Source organism: Gorilla gorilla, chromosome 4, assembly GCF_029281585.2.
Source record: "Gorilla gorilla gorilla isolate KB3781 chromosome 4, NHGRI_mGorGor1-v2.1_pri, whole genome shotgun sequence".
Taxonomy (NCBI): Eukaryota; Metazoa; Chordata; class Mammalia; order Primates; family Hominidae; genus Gorilla; species Gorilla gorilla.
The window spans coordinates 159,554,579-159,580,021 of NC_073228.2; the positions used below are offsets into that span (position 1 = coordinate 159,554,579).

At 42.2% G+C, this 25,443-nt stretch overlaps 1 protein-coding gene across 2 annotated transcripts in view; it reads left to right on the plus strand.

The window, feature by feature from the left end:
- The first annotated feature begins 5,519 nt into the window (after positions 1–5,519).
- Positions 5,520–25,443, plus strand: part of SGCD (sarcoglycan delta) — a 1,041,370-nt gene continuing 1,021,446 nt past the window's right edge. Inside the window, exon 1 of one of the 2 annotated variants that reach the window (XM_055387285.2) lies at positions 5,520–6,643. The gene's annotated coding sequence lies outside the window, so the exon portion shown is untranslated. The remainder of the gene's footprint in view (positions 6,644–25,443) is intronic. The other variant, XM_055387286.2, reaches the window with a different exon arrangement.

Genomic DNA, 25,443 nt, shown 5'->3' on the forward strand with positions numbered 1-25,443 from the left:
AACTGGGGTTTAATCTAGACTGTACCACTTATCTCTGAGACTATGGGTGAATTATTAACTTGCCCTGCTTTAGTTTCCTAATCTTTGACACAGAAACAATAACAGAAACCAACTGAAGAGGTAATATACATTTAAAGAGTTACCACATGGGAAGTATTTAGCATGATGCCTGGAACATGGCAACCATATGATAATTATTGTTATTACTGTATTGCTAGTACTGATATTATTACCAGAGAAGGGTCTGTTTTTTTTCCTAGAAACAATACACTTTTCAGTCCTTCACTTTGGAGCTACACTGATCTTTTTCACCCTACCATGCCTCATAAAATAGAATAAACATGCTTCACATTCATTACATTTCTTGCAGCATGATTTTTTCTACTCCAAAGAGCATGGTGGATATTTGCAAAGGTAACCTAAGTGTTACAACTCATTGCCTTCCTGTTATTTTTTGTATTACTAATAATCCCTTGCATTTGCTTAGTGCTTCAGATTTTACATAAAGCTGGCTTCACAGATAGTATCTCATTTGCTTCTCAGAACAGCTTTCTGAGGTAGGGCAGGGCATGCTTAATAGACTTTCATTTTGATAAGGTGAAGTAACTTGCCCCAAATTGCATAACAGGTAAGGGCAGAGTTAGGGTCTGAATCCAGGTTTTCTGAATCCCGATTTCAGTGTTCTTTCAAGGAAACCAGGCATAGGGTGAATCTTCAGATAAAATGGTAGATACAGGCTGCCTGGGACATTCATTATTTCCCGTTAATTCTGGAACCATGTGGTTCATGCAGTGGGGATTATGAGTGGCAGGAATCTTCAAAGGGGGATCCTTTTGTACTCTGGGGCTTTAAATCAGCTATAACATCACCAACACTCATGTCTCAAGGGTGATCTCCTACAGTCTAATATGTGCATAATAAGATCCCCAACACAATTTCTAAAGCACTAGATTGTTCTTGGTAAGGAGTCTAGTAGCCAGATTTTTACACTCTTTCTGGTACTTATCCCAATCACCTTCCTCACTTTATATGTAACTCACAAAGCTAAGCTTCTAGCAGTCTTGTTGGTACTGTGAGTCCATACCCTGGTTCTGTGTGATTATCCAGGAGTAGACATTTGACTCTAGATGAGCTAATGAGATGCTCTCTCCTAGTAGATAAGACTTGGGGCCCAGAGACAGTAAGTTAAAAAATACCTGTGAAATGCATGAGATAGACATTTTCTGCCATGGGAGCACAGATGCAGAGAGTTCTTTTGCAGAAAGAAGTATAAGCATAGCAAGACAATGAATTGAAAAGGAGCATAGATACAGATATAGAGATGGAGATAGAGATATATAAAAAAAGACCATATCAAATTGAGAAAGATTTCATCCTGACATTCCAGTTCCTTCTAGAGACTTTGTTTCATTACTTTCCATGTATTTCTTTAACTGATTCTTTAATTTTCTGCCCTCCACCCTAAACTAGTATATGTTGGTATCTGTTATTCTGACAAAGAAAATAATCCTAATTTATACAGGGAGTGAAATTATTCTAATGCAAAACTTACTATTGAGCTGTGGCCAATGCAGCTGTTAACAGCAGCATTAGCTTTCACATATCATGGCCACTACTTCTCAGTTTGTGGATTCTACACACCAGGATGTACTCAAATTACTTAATAGTGTTTCTACCTTGATGCAAATAACCCTTTATGGCATCCCAGAATCTCAGCAAAAGGGGTTACTTCTCAGGTCAGCTATTTTAATCCAATCAGAATTCTTTCCTTTGATTTCCCTGCCAGTTTTTGCTTAAAATCTTCCATGGCTGGGAAGCAAAGCATAAGAGAGTGAGCATGGACTTAGATTAATGCAGCTCTTTGTTCAAAACCTGCTCCGCAACGTTCCAGTCTTAAAATCCTAATTACTTAGCCTTTATGACTCCTTCTTTCCTCACTTGCAAATGGAGATTAAAATGTTCTACTTTATGGATTTTTTAATGGAGATTTTATGGAACAAAGTATGCAAAACACCTGCTCTAGTGCCTACTCTATAGTAGATACTTAATAAATATTATTCATTCCCGGCTTTTTAAGCAATGCATCAGTCATTCTCCTTTATGCTGAAACAGTGGCTCCTTACTGTGTAGTCTGCAGTATCCCTATGTAGGATTAACAGGCAGTCATGGTGACTGAGTCTAAAAGCCTGAAATCAAATCCTAGACCTACTGCTTTCTTGTAGAACCTGTGATAAGAGAATTTGTGAAAACTTCCCCAGATTCCTTTAAAATGAGGAGGTGGACTGGTGCACACTTGAGATCCCTTTACAATGTGAAATACTGTGACTCTAATATTTGTCCTTTAGGTTATGATTTTATTTATATTAAATAAATTATAATACTTCCCACTCTAAAGTGCTATTGGATGGTAAACAATAAGTACTTTTCTGCGGTATATTTCCTGTGGCAAGAAAAAAATATTAGTGACTTCAGAATAAATCATTTTGAATTTTGGAAAGATCTAATTGTCAAGTATCTCTATAGAGTCGACAAAATTTTCCTCAATCCAAGTAATTAGCCCCACTTCTTCCTTTTCCTTGGTCAGTAGCTCTGGTCCCAGAATAAGATCAGGTGTGCACTAACTTGTCTTTGTCCCTTCCTAATTTCTTTTCTTCCTCTAATAATATGTGCTAGCTACTCAGCTGCTTTCCTTCATCTTAAGCCCCCATAGCTTGAAATTTTGTGAAGCTGTAAAGATGAACTCTACTGGAAAAAGATATTCTGGGTGACAGTGGAACATTGGAATACATGATTGTTTTAGAAATGACTTTTTTCTAATAGTCCATTGATGATGTTTCAGTAAAGTGGAGGTTTGAATAAATGTCTTCTTGGCTTAGCCTTCTCCTACATGCCAAGCCTCACTCCATCCTTCCTCAGCTTGCTCTCAGTCCCTAGCTTTAATCAATTTATGCATTCATTGATTGATTGACTCCTTGAATATTTATTGAGTTGCTACTACATATAAAACCCTATGTTAATTTCTGACACATTTCAAAGATAAAAAATATTTGAACCTTGCCCTCAGGGAACTCACAGGCTAGTAGAAGAGATATGATATACATATATATGCAATCAAAACCCAAGGAAGAAATAATTAATATCGTAGCTCAAAATTTTTCAAACCATAAATTGCAGCCCATTTGCAGGACATAAAATCAATTAGTAGGTCATGACCACATTAAAAAATTAAATGGAATAAAAATATTTAACTGAATCACAAATTAAGGATACATGTTGTTTTGTGAAAGTTTTATTTAAGTTACGTGTGTGTGTGTGTGTAGGACTATAGTGTAATATGAAGTGTTTTTACTATTCATCTGATGTGGTTTCGTTCTGTGTCCCCACCCAAATCTCATTTCGAATTCTAATCCCCATGTGTCAGAGGAGGGACCAGGTGGGAGGTGATTAGATTATGAGGCTGGTTCCCCATGCTCATGTTCTCATGATAGTGAGTGAGTTCTCACTAGAGCTGATGATTTTAAAGTGTGGCACTTCCTTGTGCTCCCACACACTCCCTCCTGCTGCCTTGTGAAGAAGATGCCTACTTCTCCTTCACCTACTAAGTTTCCTGAGGCCTACTAGCCACGCTTCCTGTTAAGCCTGCAGAACTGTGAGTCAGTTAAACCTCTTTTCATTAAAATGACTCGGTTTCAGGCAGTATTCTTTACAGCAGTGTGAGAAGAGACTAATACAGCATCACACTAAAAAGTCTGAAGACACTAGCTTAGGAGAGACACATAAAGAAACCCCTCTCGGGCTTAATGTGCCTATGAATCAGCCAGGAATCTTGTTAGGATGAAGTTTCTAATTCAATTGCTGTGTGCTGGGGCCTGAAATTTTGTTTCTATCAAACTTCTAGATGCTGCTGTTGCAGCTGATCCACCCAAGGAGACAAAGTGCTAGATGGAGAGACTATTTCCAGGTGAACAACCTGAGAAATCCCTGAAGTCATTCGTTTGTGACTTCAAGTGCCTCCAAGGAATAAAAGAAAATACGTTTTTCCCTTCCTTTTCTCGTTTTTGCTTTTGGTTGATTGATAGAAATCCTAACTTACGCCATTCTTCACCAAGGGCGGTTGCTGTCCAGCTTCCAGGTGCTGAATGTTAAAACCAAGGGACCAGATCTGTTTCAGACCAGTTACTGTGAAAAGCTCCACCGTTTTATCTGAGGGTTGGCCCCCAGTTTCCCATCGTGTCTTAAACATCGGTGCCTTTCTCTACAATGTCCCCTGCAATTAACAGCAGAGTCCTTCCTATAAAGTAGACTTTTAAAAACAGAAGCAAGAAGAGTTTTATTTATTTTACCTTCTACCTGCTACCACATTACATCAGGGCTTCACTTGCACCCAGATAGCTGCCTTGACTTCCTAATGGTTTTCTCTGCCTGCAGTTCCTTTTCTTTCTCCCTCTACCCCCATCTCTTCCCCTCTTAAGCCATCCTGTACAGGGATATACTGCTCGAGCTAAAATGAAGCTTCCATTATTTTCTTTTACTGCTTAAAACACTTCAGTGACCCCCGCCCACCCATTGCCTAGGGAAGTTCTGTGCCCCTACCAAGCTTGTTTGCTGCTGTTCCAATGCGTCTTTCTTCATCCTTCGTTTTGACCTCTCACATCCTCCTCTCACTTTTCCAGCTATTCGAATCCTGCCTACTCTTTAGGTTTTAGCTTAAATCCCACTTCTTTCATGAAGCCTTTTTTGGAAACTCCAGAGGAAATGAATCTCAATCTCTCTCTCTCTTTCTTTCTCTCTCTCTCTCTTTCTCCCTTTCCCCTCTTTTGCTGATGACTCGTCTCAGTAATGCTGAGCATAATTTGTGTACTGGCCTGTGGCAGAAAAAGCCCAGGACTGGCAGGAGGAGACCAGACTGGGGGCTGACCAAACTGGATGTGTGTGACAGCGGGCAAGCCACGTGTCTTCCCTGAGGCTCAATTTCCCCACTAAGATGAGAAGATTGGAGACAATGATGTCTAAGTAATCGCACATGGTGTCCAGTATTATGTGTGTTTTGCTAACTTTGTCTCTTTAAAGTTCTCATTTTCTACTACTGTGAAATTTTCTTATTTTAATTATCCTTCTTGTTAGTATTGAGCTATTACCCATCTTTTAAATTGTCTTTTTAAAAATTCTCGTGTTTTTGTTTTTCTTACTCATATCATAAAAGAACCTCATTTTATGGCTAGGGCAATGAGGCCCAGGGAGAGCCTGCCTAAGGGCACGCAGAGCAGAGAATACAACATTACATCCAACTACGGAGGGCCCTGTGCTCCGGACGCTGCCCGGCGTCGCTCAGAGTGGGTGCTCACAAATTATTTGTCAATTGATTGGAGGTTGCCAGGCCCATCTTGCAAGACACCTCCCTTCTCCCTGGAAGGAGAAACCCTTGGAGTCTGTTGGTTAACGGGAAAAGTGCTTTCTCTGAGAGGAAGGCGGGGCAAGCCGGAACAAGCTCTCGCTGGGAATCCGCACACTCCTTCTCCCGGTGTTTCTTAACCCCTTTCTTCTCCCGGGAGTGGAGAAGGGGGCTCAAGGATACTAGAAACCTGTCCCCTTGGCGGAGACACGTAGTCGCCTCTGGCCGCCGCGGCCGACTGATCTTGCGGAGTGGAGCTCCCCCCCACCCCGCCCGCGTTTCGCTGGGGCTCCCTCCGCTCTGCAAAGGGAGCGGGGAGCTGGGGGAGCCTTGCACACCAGTCTTCCTGGAGCTGCAGACGAGGAGCCCAGCGCCTTCGGGAGCCTCTCGGCGGCTTCCCCTCTAACGCGCGACTGTGCAGCCTCTCCCCGCCGCCCCCACCCGCGCGGCTCGCCCTCGCTCCCTCCCTCCAGCCCCGCCAGCCGGAGCGCGCACACCGGGACTCCGGCACGTGGGCGCGCGGGAGGTGGCGGCAGCTGCTGCCGCTGCTGCCGCTGCCGGAGCCCGAGCCCAAGCCCCAGCTGGAGCCGGAGTCGGAGCCGGCGAGATCGCCCTCCATGCTGCGGGAGCTGCGGCCGCCTTCCGCTCAGCCTCTGGTCCCAGGCGAGCCTGGAGAGCCGGCGAAGCACCGGCGGGGAGGAGGACTAGCACAGGAGGAGGGGCACGGCGGATTGAAGCGAGCTGGGCTGTGAGCAAGGGACACCCACAGCCTGGAGAAACAGCCCCGCTCTCTTGCGCGCTGTCTGCTCCAGCCGCTACTGGGGGCTCTAAGCAGCGCGATGCTGCTTCGCTTCTTCTAGGCGGCGGCCGGCGGAGGCTTTCCGCAGCCGCTTGGCCGGCGCCGGCCCCTATTCCGCTGGCAAGTCCCTTGTCTATCCCGGAGGGCGCACCCGGACGCCCGAGCCGGAGCGAGCGCTAAGTCCGAAGTCCGCCCCCAGAGCCGCCAACTTCCCTGTGAGCCCCTCTCCCCGCCGCAGCCTGCGCCAGACCTGGGAGCGATGCGCCCCCACCCGGGCGGCGCGCCCTCTGCCAACTCGCCACCCATGGGATCGACTGCCCGCAGCTGCCCGGCTTGGAGTGCGTAGCCTTCGCCGCGTGGCCCAGGAGAGGAGCGAGACACCAAGGCGTTTCGCGGACCCCGCGCGCACCAGTCGGCTTGGTGGCCCTGCGGGATAGCGTTTATACCCAGGGGTGAGTAGGCCGCTAGTGGAGGCGCCCTTTACCCCCAGCTAGCGGCTTGCATGGACGGCAAAGAGACGGGAGAAAGTTGGGTCTCCTTGCGCTTAATCTGGCATTGGCAGAGGAATGCAACATTGTTTCCTCCAACTCTATTGCCGCGGGGGTTTCCCCAGTTCCCTCCATCTCTAAGCCAAGGAGGGAGTCCCCTTCCGCTTCCTAAGGAGAAAAGGGGCTCCCTAGAGCAGATCGCTGACTTCCTCACCAACGTGCCATTTGGGGCTTTTCAGCCGCCCGCGCGTTAAGCTAGCTCCCAGCATAAGCGCTTAGAGATCCGCAGCCGCCTGGGCGCGCTAAGAGATCGTGGGCAGACCTAGCCCTTAGGGCAGCCTAAGCGCGCTTCACTAAAGAAAAAAGACTGTTGGTATATTAAAGAAGTGTGTGTGTGAGAGAGAAAGAGACAGAGACAGAGACAGAGAGACATGGGTGGGGGCACCAGGAAAGGTAGCCCGAGTAGGAGGTGCTAGTGAAATTTATCTTTTGCTGACGGATCCAGCCTCCGGAATGCCCGATTGTCTTGATCCGCGGTGCGGTGCGGGTTTTAGGGGCGCACAATACAGGGTGTCCAGACAGAGTCCAACAGGTGGCCTGCGGGGGCATCCTGTGGCTAGGCGCGGGGGAGGGGAACGGCTCCCTCCCCGAGCCCCGGGCTGCCTCTGCTGCTTCTAGGGGTGCATCTGAACATGGGTAAGGAAATGCGCTCCCTGCTCTCAGGCCTGATTTGGGGTGAGTGTGTGAGGCATCCAAATGCCTCCTGTCGGAAAACAGCGGCCTCATTGTGTGCCCGACTGAGGTTTCAACTTGCAGGCAACTGAGAGGCCATTCAGCTGGGCAGCACGGAGTTGGCTGGTCCTCGGACTTGAGCCATGGCCTTCCCCACGATCCCTGGCGGCAGTATCCCAGCTCCTCCGGCTGGGCGGCGAGCCAAAACTCATAGTTTCGCTCCTCTGTACTCCACTGAAGGGAGGGGGAGTTGCGGGAACACCAGGCGTTTTTATCTTGAGATTCATACACAAGGGCAGGTATGGGCATACACGTGTTGTGTGCGAGTGAGTGTGGAGACAAGTCGAGTTTAAGAGCTGGATGGAAGAAATTAGAAAACTCTGCACCCTCCAGGGAGACAAATTAGGAGAGGGCGCGGTTGAGCTTTGAAAAAGTTTCACCTGAACTCACCTTTCTTCGGTGACTTCAGGTGTGCCAAGTGCAAAATATTCTAATCCCCTAAAGCTGTGGCCCCTCCAAAGCAGCATCTTCCAAAATTGCCCAGTAACTTCTTCATGAGTAACTTCTTCATTCCTCGGCTTACTCATTTGTAGGTTGGGGACAATTATCCGCATTCATGGGAGAAGCTCTGGAATGTCTATAAAGGAGGTATTTAGAGGTGGATGTCCAGTTGGAAGGTAGAGCAGCTGTGTGTGTGTGTGTGTGTGTGTGTGTGTGTGTGTGTGTGTGTGGCGAGGGGAAACTGGGGGAAAGGGAGAGCTGTCTGGAACCTACATACATAGCAGGCACTCCGTTTTTACTTAGATTTTGTATTTTTAGGAGGTTGGTTGGCTTTGGCAAGAGTGATGGAGATTTGGGGAAGCTAATGCTTTCCCAGCACACACTTGGCGCTGCCACATCGCTGCCGACCTACTGTGAAGTGAGATGTTTGTATATTGGAAACAAAGTGATGGACACTCCAAAACACAAAAGAACCCTCTGCTGTTGACGCTTGCCCCAGTGGCTTTCCCTCCAGAGGAAGTTCTGGAGACCACAGCTGTTTAGCCTTGCTGCCTTAATACTCTGGAATTTTCCTGCATCCTTCCAGCCCCAATTTAGTTTCCCTCCTAAGGAGAGCCCTCCTCACCCAGGGCCTCTGGCAGCAGATCATCAAGGATATCTAAGTAGAGTGATTTCCTGGATGGGTAGCCCACACTGGGTGATTTAGCATGGGGCGCATGCCTCTCCAGAAGCATGCTGGAGCCTTGACGTTTGAAAGGGAGCCAGGAGCTGGGGGCCAAGAGGAGAATGGGCAGGGAGATATTGTGCATTACAGAAAGACAGTCAGACAGTAGTACAGAGTCAGAGTAAGAAGAAAAAGGGGAAAGACAGAGGGGCACGAGAGGGAGGGAGAGAGGGGCAGAAAGAGATGGAGAGAGAGGCAGAGACACACAGAGATAGAAAGAGAGAGGGAGGGCAGAGAGAAGACAAGAAAGTTACAGGGTAGACAGGGCAAAGAATAAGAGGAGGCAAGAGTGGCAGAGAGAAAGGGATGGAAGGGAAAATAAATCTGAAGAAGAGTGTGAGAAGAGAGAACAAAAAGGGAAAGGAGTGGGAATGGGTGGGGAAGTCAGATGGGGAGGAGGGAAAGGGTGGGAAAAGAGAGGTGCCCTGAAGACACATTATTTTTGTAGTTAATTTTCATAAACCATGCTGCCATTCTAAGGACGTTGACATAGTCCAGATCCTTAAGTAGCCAGCCCTTGGTTCATGTTTGTTTCTCTGGGGAGTCATGAATTATGCAGAAATTGGACACCCACTTGGAACCCATTGGAGATGACACAAGTGTAGGAAGTTCAGATTCTTGGTAAATGCACACATGCATAAATGCATTTGTAGTCATTGTTTTTGTTTGTTTGTAGTTTTCTGGGTAAATACATGTTGGAGAATTGAGGCAGAGTGTTGGCTCACTGACAATATTTGCCAATGATTCTCTAACCTTGTTTTTAGAAAAATCTCTTCAGTAGCTTCCGAGAAATACAGACTACTGGACCCACTCCCCTGGGAGCCTGTTCCAATAGGGACCGGAATGTGCTACTTTGAGTGCCCCAGTTGGTTCTAAAGCAGGTGGTCCCTGAACCAGGCTTGATACACGTGGTGTAGATGGTATAGCACCCTTCTCTAATTTGTTTCTGGATTTCTTCGTAAGAGAAACTCTTTAACACCTCTCTCTCTTATGCTATTCTCTCCAGAAAAGCTTATTTCTTGTGAATTTCTCTTGATAAAAGGAGAAGCCCAAGGAAGTTGCTCAGCCAGGGTTACCTTCATCAGCCTCATTAATCACAGTAGTTCCAGGGGAAGGCAGATGGCTTCTCTGGTTGACCTTGTCAGGGGCTTTCACAACTAACAGGTACTGAGGACTCCTCAGGGCATTGCCTTCAGCATTCTTCATGTACTATCTGCCCATTTAAAACTCACAGAAAGCTATGCCACAGGCACTGTTATTATCATCTGCATTTTGGCTGAGGAAACTGAGACTTTGAGAAATTATATAATGTGTCTCAGAGAAATTACTTTAGTTGTCAGCAGTCTAACTACTAGAAAGTACAGTGCTAAAATTTGAGTCCAGGTGTGGTTGACTTTCAGGATCTCTGGTCCTAATTATGTACCATGGTAGCTGCTAATCCTAACACCCCATTCTAGGCTGATGGAGCCAAAAGTCCTTGGAGATCTTTCCCAAGCATTCTCCCTCCCCACTCTACCATTTGAGAAAAACAAAAGTAGCTGAAGAAACTGGGAAGTGTCTTGCCAGAGATCCTATAACCAGTAGGTGCCAGAACTTGGACCAGCACCCAGTCTGGAGTCTCAGTCCAGCCTTCTTCTCACCACACCAGTAGTTGTCATGTGTGGCTAATCATCAAGGTCACTTACATCTTAGTCAAAACACAAGTTGCTGGACTCCCCTAAAGGCTTACTGAATCAAAACCTTGGGGCAGAGAGGCCAGAGATCTATATTTTTAGCCCATGCCCCAAGCCTACACCTATTTATACACTACCATTTTCCCCAGTTGTTCCCTCACTCCTGGATTCCAACACTGGATCCCTTCCAGACAGCTTCAAGAGGAGAACTCTGAGTCCCTCCTGCTTCCAGCCAAATAGAAATACAAAAAGTAGTAAACTCCATGCGTGTTGCAGCCCACTGATATGCAAGGAAACAAGCAGGCCCACCTGGAGGCAACTTTGCAAGCTCTTTGAGAAGTATAGCAATCACAGTGATGTTTGTTATATTCGTTTTTTTTTTTTTTTTTTTTTTTTTTCCCTGTGCCAAGTCGGAAAGCACTTATGGAAACATCAAATGCTCCTTCAGTGCATGAGTGTCGGCATTTGTACTAATACTTGACACAAAATGATGCCATGAGCCAGGGCCAATGTGTCACTATGTCAAAAGTGTCAAGTTCAGTGTCCCAATTTAGTGGATGTAGCTGTGGTGTAAGAAACACCCCTTTCCTCCCCTTCATTATTAAGCTTTTGACTCCCTCAGAATAGATCAGTGCCTCATTCTGCAAGTAAAAAGGAGCTATCACACACACTCTGTCTCTTTCTGGCCCACTTAAATTGTTTTCTCAGTGACCTCAACATCTTTTCCCTTCTATTTCATTGAAAAGTGGCCAAAGGTACCAGACATCTTGTCCAGCAAACTGTTTTGTCATCTTTCCCTTTTCAGATCCAAATTTATCTTTTTGAATATTTTGCTTTTAACCCTGACCTCTTATTCAAGGGTGGTAATTGAGCCTTAGGTAGCTTTGATAAGCAACTCTCTGATACATGTATTTTAAATAACCACAGTCATTTATGGATAGAACACAAACCAAGGAATACCTTATATTTTTAAAGGGCTTCATTAATATGCTGGACACTTTTTTTTTTTTTTTGCCATTTCAGTGGTCAGAACCTACTTTCCTGGGATGACTGGCAGTGGAGAAGTAAAAGGTGAAAGGAAACACTTAATGGTTAAGTTGGGCCCCGAGTGCAGACAACTAGGGGTCAAGGCCTACCCTCACCTGCCTTGCTTTTATAACTTTGGTCTGGTGATTTGACTTCATCAAGTCTCCATTTCTTCATGTACAAGTTGAAGACAGTAATAGGTTGTCTTATGTTGCAAGGATTTACCTTGATGAATGATTGAAGTGCTTAGCATGGTGTCCTGCGCACCTGTCAGCTAGCATTTTTACTGCTTTTTGTTAAATATTTGCTATGTGCCAGGTTCCATTTAACCCAGGAGCTGATGTTGGGAAGGTTAAGCAATTTGGCCAGTTAACACAGATTCTCTCTTTATTTTATTTTTATTTATTATAATATAATATATTATTAATTATATTAATTAATATTATTACTGTTATTAATTATATTAATAATATTACTGTTATTAATTATATTAATAATATTACTGTTATTAATTATATTAATATAAATTAATATTATTATATGAGACAGGGTCTGGCTCTGTTGCCCAGGCTGGAGTTCAGTGGTACCATCTTGGCTCACTGCAACATCCACCTCCTGGGTCAAACCATCCTCCCACTGCAGCCTTCCGAGTATCTGGGATTACAGACATGCACCACCACGACTAGCTAGCTAATTTTTGCATTTTTTTTGTAGAGATGGAGGTTTTGCCATGTTGCCCAGGCTAGTCTCAAACTCCTGAGCTCAAGCAATCCTCCATCCTTGGCCTCGCAAAGTTTTGGGATTACAGGTGTGAGCCACTACTTGGCCCACACAGATTCTAAGTAGCAGACTGACAGAATCCAGATCTCTCCTTTTTAAACTCTCCATACCCTTACTATTGCATTGCTGTGAGTCATTGGTCCTTATACTTTAAGACACTGTTGTATATGAAACACATTCTGGTTTGTATTTTTAAAAGCCCATTGCTGAGAATGTTGAAGAGAAGAGTGGGAATCTTTTGAACTTTGGGGGATAATTTTTAGGTGGTGAAATCACCTCCAAATATTTGCTTTTACTTTTCTAGCAATTGGGATGTTTCATAGATCCATCCCCTGCTGCAATTGCTTGGCTGACTCCCATCTGTTTATAAGGTCTCAGCATAGATATTGCTTCTTTGGGAAAAATCTCCCTTGAGTCCTCAAAGACTGTGTTAAATGTCTTTATAATGTGTTCCTCCATTTAAACTGGAGTATACTTGTCTGTTTACTTCTCTGTATCTGCCATTCAGTCTATATATAAGCTTCTTGAGATCAGGGGACTGGTTTTATTGGAAGTTGGATCTACAGCACCCAGGTCAGTGCCTGACATATTGAAACCTCACAAAAACATTTTTGGATGACTAATTGAAACTTTGAGCTAATTCTATGTGGTTCAGAAAAAGTGGCCATTGTCCTTAAATGCTAAAAGAAAAATCATCCAAACATAGGAGTTGAAAGCCATGAGGTCTAATGCGTCCCTAGAGGCTCCAGTTCTTCACATAGGCATGTAATGGTATCAATAGTTGTTGATTAACTATGTTGGTAGCTTTGGGCAAGTTTCTTTGTGATGTTGCTTAAGATGTAATTAGAAGGGACATTCTGATTTATAAGTTAATGTGATTTTATCTGTACATTTAATTAGTTGCTCAGAAAGACACGTTTGATTCTCAGCCGAAAAGTTTTAAAAATTAATAGGCTTTCAGGAGTGAGAATCAAGGTTAGAGATAATCTAGTCCAATCAGTTTGAAGAAGAGATGAGGAAACTGAGGCTCAGAGGGGGAAAGGGACTTGCCTGAGGTCACCCAGCAAGTTAGTGCCACAGCCAGTGTGAATGCCAGTGGTTTCTGGCTGCTGGCCCAGGACTCTTAATGCCTGCTGAGAGTGATTAACACATGCTTGGTGAGCTACTTGCTTGCTTTGAAGGCAGGCTTGCAAGCATAGGTAGATACACAGCCTGCAACTGCACAATTCCCAGATGAAGCTCTTGCTGAAAACGAGAGAAGCAGACCTGAAATTATTTGCTGATCAGGCAAACTCCTATAGTCAAGGGTGTTTGTTGGAGAGCATCTTGGCAGGTCCTAGCCCATAAGGTTTTATGGGCTTTTTGGATTCACAGTCTAGTTTTCAAACAAGAAAATGTGTCTGGAGTAGGATCCTCCTTTGATGTTCTTGTATGTGATATTTCAAGAATTAGAGATGTATGGATGTTCATTGCCAATCCCCTGGCACAGGGTCATTGGCAAAGTCGTGATCAGATGATGCTCCTCTTTCTTCTTAACCCTTTTTTAGATGGGAAGCAGTCACCTTGGGATCCTTCTTTCTACCCCTGGGATGCTTTGGAGTATGACCAAATGGATCAGCCTAACTACATCCTCAGACACAGAAACATGTGCAGTGTACTTTGACATTGTTAACACACAGATCTTTATCACATGGTGTCAATATTATGGAGACAGTAAGACACAGATCATCAGTGTGATATATTGCACATGATCCTTTGAAAACATTATAATCAGGGCTGACAAGGCAGAAGAAATATCTCAACCTCGCATCTTCCCTGCATCCCAAAAAGCTTACCAAACCAACCCAAACTAACAAGACTCTGATTATTCAAGGAAAGAAGGCCCAGATTATGATTCACTTTGCCCTTCTACCATAATCAGGCTGAGATTATTGGTGTTATTTTCTGATTTGGTATCTAAGGGTCAGGTGCAAGGCAGAGGTACCTCTCTTTATTCCCCTAACACCATAACAAATTGCTCCCTTTCCTATCTCATAGGTTTCTTAAAATTCCTCCATTGCATGCTAATTCTTTAGGCCTTCAAATAATTTAATGTTTTCTATGGTCCTTTATTGAAATGCAAGATTTCCTGAGTAGGATATTGTTAATAACTAGACCTAATATCTCACCCTATCTTCTCACCTTTTAATGGGCATTGAGGATAAATATTACTGTCACTGCTACCACCACCACCACTACCACCTCCTCCTCCTACTTTTGCTACTGTTACTATTGCCATTTATTGAGTATCTACAATGTGCCAACATGGTTCTAAGTGATGTACATGTATTTTTCTCATCTCATATTTCCAGTAACTTGATGTTGTTGTTATGGGTAGAGGAATTAATAAATCACCACAGAGATGACAAAAATAACGACGGGATTAACCAGAATAGAGAAAAGGTGATAGTCGGATCAGGAAAGTACTGGAAAGCAATGTAGAAGGGCAGGAGGAAAAGCGAGTGCTCTTTCCTTTTCCCTATTCCCAAACATTCATGTCTCTAAGTGGGATCTTTAGAGAATGCACAGGAAGCTGAGGGTTGGGCAAGTTAACTTGCACCTGATCCTCACTGCTGTAAATGGCAGGACAGGGCTTTGAATCCAGACTTCCTTATTTTCAAACTTTACTAGGTAATATTGTCTCCAATTGACTTATAAAACAATGAGCTTGAAAAGAGCTTGGAGAATATCTTCTTCTATGGCTTGCAAACGACTATGAGGTACGTTAAGATAAATACATTAAGGTATTTTATGTCATCAGTATATACCCCACATGCAACTGACACAAAAGTTTCAAAAAATATAACACTTACCCTTACTATGGGTAATTTAATGATATCCTCTATTCTGCTTTATCCTGTTATTTACTTGCACATTTACATGTGGAGGCACAATATATTCACCCATATCATTGAAATAAAAGTTTTGAAAAATCATACTCTTACTATAGACAGTATAGTCTGATATTTTCCATTCTATTCTCATTCATTAAAAAGAAATCATGCTATGGTACTCAGAATTGATTTCATGACACTCATGGGTTGGAAAGCACATTGTGAAAAACACTTACCTAGTCTGACACTACAGATTTTTATAGATGGAGAAAGTAAGGATTGGGAGGCAGAGCTGTTTTTCCTAGTTCAAGATCCCATGACAGGCTAGTGGCAGAGCCAGTGTAGAACTCAGGCTCATGACACCCACTCATGCCTGCGAGTGAGAGCACCCTTGACCGTGGCCTCTGGGTCATGACTGAGCTTCAGTCTGTCAGCAGATTGTTGTCATTGATCACTCATAGTATATTCCCTTTGACTTTGACCTCCATTCCCCTCATGTAGCATTTTTTAGTGAGATTTAAGTGATAGGTTAATTTGCTGTATATGGGTTTGGCGGTGGGAACCTGTGGTGTAACGGGACAGTGGGGGAGCTGGGATGGTGTTGAGGGCCCTATGGCTTTTCTGTGAGCCTTGCAGACTCTTTTGATTGAATAATTAGGGAAGAGATCCTGGAGAAGGGAAGAAGCATTGATGCCAACTTGAGTGCCCTTAATCCCTCTATCTGTCTCTCTCTGGACCACTTCTCCTTCCTCAACCCAGAGGGCATTACTCACATGTTTAAAGGCATTAACGTAAGGACTGAATGTAGAGCCCAGTTTGCCATACCCAATGTATGAACAACCCTTTCTGGAAACTCGGATGACTACTTGAACTGGGAGCAGAATTTTTTGAGATGGTGATTTTTAATTTATTTAACACTACTTGTGCATGTTAAAAAGCCTAACAATACAAAATGGTAAAAAGTAAATGTGCCGTCATCCCTGATCCCAAGTCCTTAATTCCCCTTTTCCTGGTACAACTATGTTTCCGGTGTCTTCTGCATCCTCCCAAAGATATAGGTGGACAAAAAGCATGTTTTTCCTCTTTTACACAAGTGACAGCACATAATGTACCTTGTTTGTTTATGTAAATGATACATCTTGGGGACTGTTCATGTATGCTTCCATTGAGCTGCTTCATTATTTTTCTGAGCTGCATAATGTACCATTATATAAATGTACTGAGATTTATTTGGCTGTGATAAAGTGTAATGATTAAGAAGCTAGATTCTGGAGCTGGCCTGCCTCTGAGAGAGAGAGTCTGTGAGAGTGTGTGTGTGTGAGAGAGTGTGTGTGTGTGTAGGAGAGTGTGTGTGTGAGAGTGTATGTGAGAGTGTGTGTGAGTGTGAGAGAGTGTGTGTGAGAGAGTATGTGTGTGTGCATGTGAGTGTAAGAGAGTGTGTGAGAGTGTGAGAGTGTGTGAGAGAATGTGTGTGTGCATGTAGTGTGTGTAAGAGAGTGTGTGAGAGTGTGTGTGAGACTGTGTGTGAGAGAGTATGTATATGAGAGTGTGTGTGAGTGCGTGTGAGAGAGTGTGTGTGAGTGTGTGAGAGAGTATGTGAGAGTGTGTTTGCATGTGAGAGTGTGTGTGAGAGAGCGTGTGTGAGAGAGAAAGAGAAAAAATATTAGGAAACATGGGGCCAAGGAAGGCTTCACTAAATTAAAAGCCAAATTGTACCTCATTTGTGCATGTTTTCAAGAATTCAGTTTTTAAGATTGTATGAACTTTTTTTCACACCACAAAATCACCAACAATTATTTGTTGAGATTATTTTGACTTTGGGATGCTGGAAAGAGAGGAGACAAGTAAAGATAATGGTCCCTGTCCTTGAAGAATACGGAGACAGCACTTATTTACCCAGAACAGGTTGAGAATGATAAATAATTGTGTGTAATTGCGACCAAAGCTGGATGTTGTCCAGCAAGTATCTGCTAAAAGATCTTTCCATGCAGCAGGAAAAGCAAGTACAAAGGCTGTGATGTGGGACTGTGAGTTTCACAGTTGAGAACCAGCGTGGAAGCCAGTGGGGCTGAAAGCAGAGGAATACAGTGGGTGAGTAGGTGGTAGGGGAGGGCTGTTGATTCCTAGGAGAGCTGCTTTAAGGGTAATGTATAACCATGTAATAAAAATGAAATATTCCATCTAACCTGCCTCAGCTAGGGTTCTGTAGAAGGCTTAAAGAAAGCTCTATGGCTGTTGTTAAATTATAAGAAAATACACTTTCCATTACAGAATTTAGGATATTTTAGAGAAACTCTGTTGCCTATAATCCTGGTGAGTTTGAAAAAAGTGTAAATATACCCAGTAAACATTTATTCAGTCAAGGAACATACACTTGAATAAAGAAGTGAATGCATTAGTTTGGCTAGTGTAAAAATGATGGAAGAGACTGAGGCAGCTCTATCCTGACCAGTGGGCAGAAAACTCAGTGAAATTTGTTAAAGGAGCAAATTTTAAAACTTGCTGGGAATTTCCATATCATCTGAAGTAGGAAGGAGATTTGAGTTTATATTTAAACTTATAGATTTTTATCATTTTAATACCATTTATGTTGATGGAAGTAGAATAATGAAATTATAGCATGGAGAATTACTACTAGACAATTCTGCCTCCCTGCCCTACCTTAAAGAAGCTTCTGCTGTGATTTCCCCATTATTAACCTCCACTAGCTCAAACAGAAATAAAAGGAAACTGCATCCAAATGTTTGAAATGCATTCATATATTTTTATTGAATGACATATGTTTTTATTTGTTTATTTTAGAGACAGGGACTTGCTCTGTCACTCAGGGTGGAGTGCACTGGCACAATCATGGCTCACTGCAACCTCGACCTCCTGAGCTCAAGTGATCCTCCTGCCTCAGCCTCCTGAGTAGCTGTGACTACAGACAGAAGCAGCATGCCCTGCCTATTTTTAGGAACAAAAGTACCTCTCAACTCTTAGCAAGATTTTTATTTTTATACATTATAGTGAAAAGTGTTGTAGAAACGTATCTAGGACCACTTGATGTTGAGAAAATATCTATATTGAATGTTTTCCATGCATTTATTTCTGTTAGGAAAAAAATAGCAATGAAAAGCATTATCAGTCTGGGTGGTTCTTTTTCAGATGCAAAAATCACTCAAACTGAAATCCTTTTTATACTCAAATTGGGCCTGCCAGCTTTAAAAGAGGGCAGTCAGGATAATATGATAAACTGGCCCATGCGCTCAATCTTAGCTCATCAAGGCTGTGCCAGAACTGACATTTTCGTACAGTATGGCTTGATGCTCTGATTACAAATTGGTCTTGAGCAGCTATACTCTTTGTAATTTTATTCACTGAGGGATTGTGTTTGTATCATTAGGTCTGTTTTGGTTTTGAAACCTGAAGTAAAAAATACATCACTGGTTCCTGTCTCTTGCTTTGGAATGTGAAAGAGAAAAATATTCATCCAGAAACAAGTGTAATTTATTATATGCAAAATTAAGAGTTTTGTTTTCCTTCAAGGTGTCAACAAAAGAGTCAAATCTGTGAAATATTTGAAGACATTTATTCTGAGCCAAACGTGAGGACCATGACTCATGACACAGCCCCAGAAGGTCCTGAGAACATGTGCCCAAAGTGGTTGCGTTATAGCTTGGTTTGTATATATTTTAGTGGGACAGAAGTCACAGGCAGAGGCATAAATCAATACATGTAAGGTGTACATTGGTTTGACATGGAAAGGTGGGACATCTTGAAGTGGAGGCTGGGTTTAAAGGTGCGTTTAAAGATTTCCTGATTGGCAATTGGTTGAAAGGGTTCATCTCTGCCTGAAGAGTTGAAGTCAGCAGAAAGAAATGTTTATAGTTAAGGGGGGTTGTGGAAGACAAGGTTCTTCTTATTTAGATGAAGTCTCCAGGTAGCAAGCTTCAGAGAAAATAAATGGTAAATGTCTTTCATCAGACCCTAAAAGGGGCCACAGTCTTAGTTAAATCTCTCCTGGATCAGGAAAAGACCTGGAAAAGGAAGGGAATTCTCTATAGAATGTGGATTTTTCCCTGTAAGAGACACTTTTGCAGGGCCATTTCCAAATATTTCAAAGAAATATGTTTTGGGGTAAACCACTTCTTTTCCTTTCAGGGCCTACTATCTGTCATGTGATGCTATACTAAAGTCAGGTTGGAATTTGGTATCTTATTTCTAGAAAGAATCTATTTGGTTACTCTTAAGGTCTCTGTTTTAATGGTAATGCTGGTCAGTTGTGCCTGAATTCCAAAGGGGGAAGGTTATCATGAAGCATGTCTGACCCCCATCCCACTTTCCCATCATGGCCTGAAGTAGGTTTCTTTTTGTTTTTCTTTTCTTTTCTTCTTTTTTTTTTTTAATTGGAGACTAAGTCTTGCTCTGTCACCCAGGTTGGAGTGCAGTGGTGTGATCTCAGCTCATTGCAACCTTTGCCTCCTGGGTACAAGCGATTCTCATGCCTCAGCCTCCCAAGTAGCTGGGACTACAGATGTGTGCCACAACACCCAGCTAATTTTTGTATTTTTGGTAGAGACAGGGTTTTGCCATGTTGCCCAGGCTGGTGTTGAACTCCTAGGCTCATACAATCCACCTGCCTTGGCCTCCCAAAGTGCTGGAATTACAGGCGTGAGCCACTGTGCCTGGCCACCAGAAGTAGTTATTCAGGTTTGCTCTGGAATGCCCTTGGCTGAGAGAAGGGGTCCATTCAGTTGGTTAGGGGGCTTAGAAGTTTATTTTTGGTTTACAAAGTCAGTGATGATAACATTTTCCCTCCCATTTCACTTGGGAAGTTTTACAGAAAAGGCTTAAATTAGGGTTTTAAGAAGGGTGTTAGGTGTTTATAATTCTCATTTTTGATTTTACTTATGATAAATAGATACATTATTTTGGAAAAAGAGAAGGTCTATAGTTACTCCTCACCTTTATTGCTTGTTGTCAAAAATTCTATTTTTAATTCAATTGTATGCACTTTTTTCCACACAATGAAATTACCAATAATCATTTTTGATCAAGGACCTTTTGTCCTTGGGTTCCTGGGAGAATAAAAGACATGTAAAGACAATGCTTTCTGTCCTTGGGGAATGCAGAAGCAGTAAATACTTACCCAGGGCAGACTGAGATTGATAAACTATTAAATGTGATTAAGACTTATACTGGATGATAGAGGCAATGAATCCATGAGGATTCAGAGAAGGAAGTGAGTATCAATGTTTGAGGTAGGAAAAAAGCAAATGTTTTTCCTTCCACGTTCAGACGTTACAAGCCTCAACATAGATTACCTTCAGTCACCAAAATGTTTGTGGTTCCCCCCACCCACCTCATACCAAGCAAGCCATTCTCCAGCAGATACCAGATGGGTGTCCTATAATTCAGTTCTCACTATTTACCTGGAGGTAGTGTCAGATCCCACAAGTTAAGGGCTCAGTCCCACAGGACGGCTGCTACTTCAGATGCCAATCACAAGCTTCAGGTTGTGACTTGTGCTTCTGACCAACCAGCTATAGATTGGGGTTCTATTACCCTCTCCTCTTGTTTCATTAATTTGCTAAAGAGGCTCACAGAACTTAGGGAAACATTTGTTTGCTGGTTTGTTATAAAGGATATTACAAAGGATACAGATGAGCAGCCAGATGTAAGAGATACATAGTGTAAGGTTTGGTTGGGGGCACGGAGCTTCCTTGCCCTCTCTAGGTGTACCATCCTCCAGGAATCTTCATGTGTTCAATCCTGAAGCTCTCTGAATCTAGTCCTTTTGGAATTTTGTGGAAGTTTTTTAGGTAGTCATGATTGTTTACATCATTGTTCGTTGATGATCAACTCAGCCTCTCTCATCTCCTTTCCATGTTATTATAAAGGTTCAACCCTCCAATCACATAGTTGAGACCTCTGGCAACCAGCCCCCATGCTGAGGCTATCCAGGAGCACAACAAAGTCTCATTAGAACAAAAGATGCTCCTATCACTGGGAAGTTACAAAAGTCTTAGGAGCTCTGTGTCAGGAACTAAGTTCAAAGACCAATATTACAACAAAAGATTCTTCTAGCTCCTCAGTCTACAAGAATTTTAGGATCACTGTCTCAGAAAACAGGTCAGAGACCAAATATATATTTCCCATTATGTCACAATAACACAAACTAAGAGCAATGTATTTGGGTGAAATGTATAACATGTCATCAGAGAACAGTGAAAAGTTTTATGACCCTGATTGCATCACCTGAAATCTTACAACAATAAATTAAAAACAAATATTCTATATTTTCACTTGACAGACTACCTCAATGGGCCTGTATGCTACAAAACACCTAGACTATAGTTAAACCTGGGTTTCAATGCACTGCTAGGCCTGGAGCAAGTAAAGAAAATCTCCATCCCTTTATGTGTGCAAACACCACCTTAAAATAAAACACACCTTGAACTGAAGCCAAAGTGGGAAGTGCTGAGCAAGGAGCAGATGAGGAAAACCAAAATTTTTCTAACTGCAAATACCCATATATTGCTGTGTCTAAGAATCAGCCTTGAGCAAGCTAGCTGTGAGCCAGAAAGTAAGAAATCTGAACCCAAGATTCCTGCAAGAACTCAGGACCTAGAAGAGGACCAAGTGTCCCTTGGTTGGTAGCTTTCTTTGGCTTCCAACAAAAGCAATAGTAAATCTTCTTTGGAGGAAAGCATTTCCTGTTTAGGCCTACAGGAATCCCACAGGTGAAGATAAAAAAAGGATCCCACAATTAAAGATGACAAAAATACACATGAAAACCAGCCAATATAAATCAGAGATATCAGAAAGAAAACAGACTTCAACTTCTAAGATTTTCAGGTATTAGAGTTATCAGAGAATATGAAATTACTGTGTATGAACATTTGAAGGAGTAGGCCAGGTGTGGTGACTCACGCCTGTAATCCCAGCACTTTGGGAGGCCGAGGTGGGCAGATCACGAGGTCAGGAGCTCGAGACCATCCTGGCTAACACGGTGAAACCTCATCTCTACTAAAAATACAAAAATTAATCAGGTGTGGTGGCGCATGCCTGTAATCCCAGCTACTCAGGAGGCTGAGGCAGGAGAATCGCTTGAACCTGGGAGATGGAGGTTGCAGTGGGCCGAGATCATGCCACTGCACTCCAGCCTGGGTGACAGAGCAAGACTCCAACTCAAATAAAATAAAATAAAATAAATGAACATTTGAAGGAGTAAAAAGCAATTATTTAAAATATGACCATACAATAAAAGACCATAATAAATGATTAGGAAGATTTTACAAAGAACCTGTTAGAACTTTTTGAAAGACAGAATTGGTAGAATAAACCCTGAACTGGTTAGGTAAAACAGCATTGTAGACACAGCTGAAGTTGGAGGAAGATAGACAGGAAGACATTACCCCAGAATTCAGCACAAAGAGAGAAGGAAATGGAAGTGGAGAGACAGAAAGGATAAGCTGAAAAGTTTGTTTGATGTTTAATCAGAGTCCCAGAAAAAGAGCAAATAAAAGAGGTACAACATTTGATGAGATAATGGCTATTTTCTAAAACCGATGAATGATGTTAATTTGCAAATATAGGAAGTTCAAATAAGACGAATAAAATGTGAATCCACACATAGACAAATTGTAGAGAAATTGTAGATACAAACCACAAAGAGGAGGTCTTAGAAGCATTCAGAGAGCAAAGACAGATCCACCTGCAAAGGAACCATGAGTAATACTGACAGCAGGCTGTTCAATGGCAGCAGTGGAGGAAAGTAGATCTGGAATAATGTCTTCAAAGCCCTGAGACAAAATAACTGTCATGCTGAAATTGTTTTCCTTTTAATAATAGGGAAAAAATAAACACATTTCCACAGAAAGAAATCTTTACTGAGGAAACTTGTAGAGACTGCACTTACAAAAGAAAATAATCCCAGAAGGCTGATATAGAAGGAATGGTTGGTAAAATAAACTGGTAAAAATGTGAGTGAGTTTAAACATTGTCCATATAATATGATATTATGATAATGTTCTAACTTGTGTAATATTTTGGAGTAAAACAAAATATTAGATAATAAAAGCAGGTAGCTAATCAAATGCAGAAACCTAATCTCCTAAGATACTCTATAATCTGGCCATTTGTCTTCTGTCTTCCTCTCCCTCCCTTTCTATTTCTCTCTTTTTTTCCTCATCAATCTTATTAAAGGATTGTTAATTTTATTACATACTTCAAAGAAAACCATTGCCTTTACCAATCTTTTATTTAATATTTTGTTCTTCAAAAGACATGTAAAGTGAGAGAGAAGTTACAAACTGAAAAGTTTTTTTTTTTTTTGACAACACAGGATTAAGAAGTTGTGAGTAGAATATATAAAAAGCTACTACAAAACATTAAGAAAAGATAAACAACCTCTTGGAAAATGGGCAAAGTTTACTAAGAAAAGGAAAAACATGAACAGTTGTACAACCTTATTAGTACTTGGGGAAATGCAAAATGAGACATCAATTAGATATCTTTTATACTCACTGGATTAGAAGAAATTAAGAAGTCTGAAAGTACAAAGTGTTGGAATGAACTGCAATACATTGCTTTGGGGAATGTAAATTCTCCAACATTTAGGAGTATACTTTGGCATTTTCTTGTGAAATAAAACATTGGCCTACTCTGTGACTCAGAAAATCCTCTCCTGTGTGTACACACTGCAGATATTCTTGCACATGTGCTGCAGTTGACACATACCGAAATATTTATAAAAACATTGTTTATAATAGCAAGAAAATGGAAATAACCAAAATAAAATGTCCATCATTAGGAGAGTGAATCAGCAAGTTGTAGAATATTCGATGGATTACATAACAAAGAGAATGAATGGGATACAACTGCATACACTAACCTAAAGATGAACATCAGGATCAAAATAGTGGATAGTAATAAGTAAATTATGGTATTGTTACTGAGAAGTGTGAGTGTCCTTGGGTCTAGTCTTCTTGGAGTAAAGAATTCAGCAAAGAGACCAATTGTAAAGTGAGCAAAAGGTTTATTAAGGAAGTAAGAGTACAGTCCAGCCACTGTACTCCAGCCTGGGTGACAGAGCAAGACCCTGTCTCAAAAAAAAAACACTCCAGGAGAGGAGTGGGCTGACAGTAGCAGCCAGGGTTAGGTAGTAATAGAGTTTATTTAAAGAGACAGTATACTCTGAAAGACAAGTGAGAGCAGGCTGCTCAAAAGAGAATTAGCCAATAGCCTTGACAGTTCTGTGTTGTGGGTTTTTATGATGTCAGACTCTTTCTTCAAGTTCCTGTCTCTTGTCTTAAGTCTCTGCTTTTGTCTAGTTTCCAGCTTCTGTCTTAAGTCTCTGCTATCTGCCCACCTAGTTCCTGCCCCTGTTTGTAGGAATCTTGCTTCTTGCCCCTTGATGATGTGTATGTGTGGGCCCAGTGATCAATAGGAATCCTCCCTAATGGAGGGAATGCTCATTACTGCCACCCCAGGAAGATCATATAGCAGTTAAATCTGTACTTACTGTGCCTGTGTATCTCTTAGGAATTTCCCCTTTGCCCTTCTTCCCGTTTTATCAGGATGTAGCTGGCCACATTCTGACAGGTTAACTGCAGAGTCAGCAATTACTGGGTATCTTAAGGGTGTTTTGGGGCATTCTTTTCTGCACAGGCATTTTCCCTCCTTTCTGCTCATATCCAGCATGAATGTTTTGGGTGGTCTCTGGGGTGTGAGATTTTCCAGAGCTTCCTCCTCCAGGGGCTCTCCACCCTGCTCATGTCTGGCCATCTGCCTACTCTAACAGTATGATATTATTTATGTTATGATAACATTTTGAATTTTGATAAAAACAATACTACTTTTCTGGTTTATATATATAAGGTAACACAACATATTCTAAGATAAATTTAAAAGGAAAGAAATTTAAACAAAATGTAATGTAGGTTAATGGAGTGGGAGGCCTGGAGGACAGAATAGGAATAGAATACAGTAAGTGGGGTTCAGGGATGGCTTGACTTTCAGAAGCAGAGGGTTTCGGAATCTGGTTGCCCTTTAATTGTGGAAGTGAGGTTTCTGGAATTGATTAACTTTCAGAAGGAGGGAGTGTCACCGATTAGCTGGCTTTTAGAAACTTGTGTACTCATACAAAGCTGTCATTGATCAATTTGTATAGGTTTAAAACCAGTTTCTTGTGATGATAGCTGCAGAACTATCAGTCTTTTCGTTGGAGGATAGGGACCTTTTATTCTCACTTATGAAGTAAGTCTTATTATTTCCACTTTAAAGATGAGATGGTGAACTAACTTGCTCAAGAATTGCCAGCTACAAAGTGGTAGAGCTAGGATTTGAACCTCAAAATCTTGGCTCCACAGTCTTCTTTCAACATAAAGTAGCTATAGCTGAAGTAGTGCTTGTCATATTCCATGCTGTCAGATTATGATAAGATAATATTTATGGGAAATCTTTGAGTTG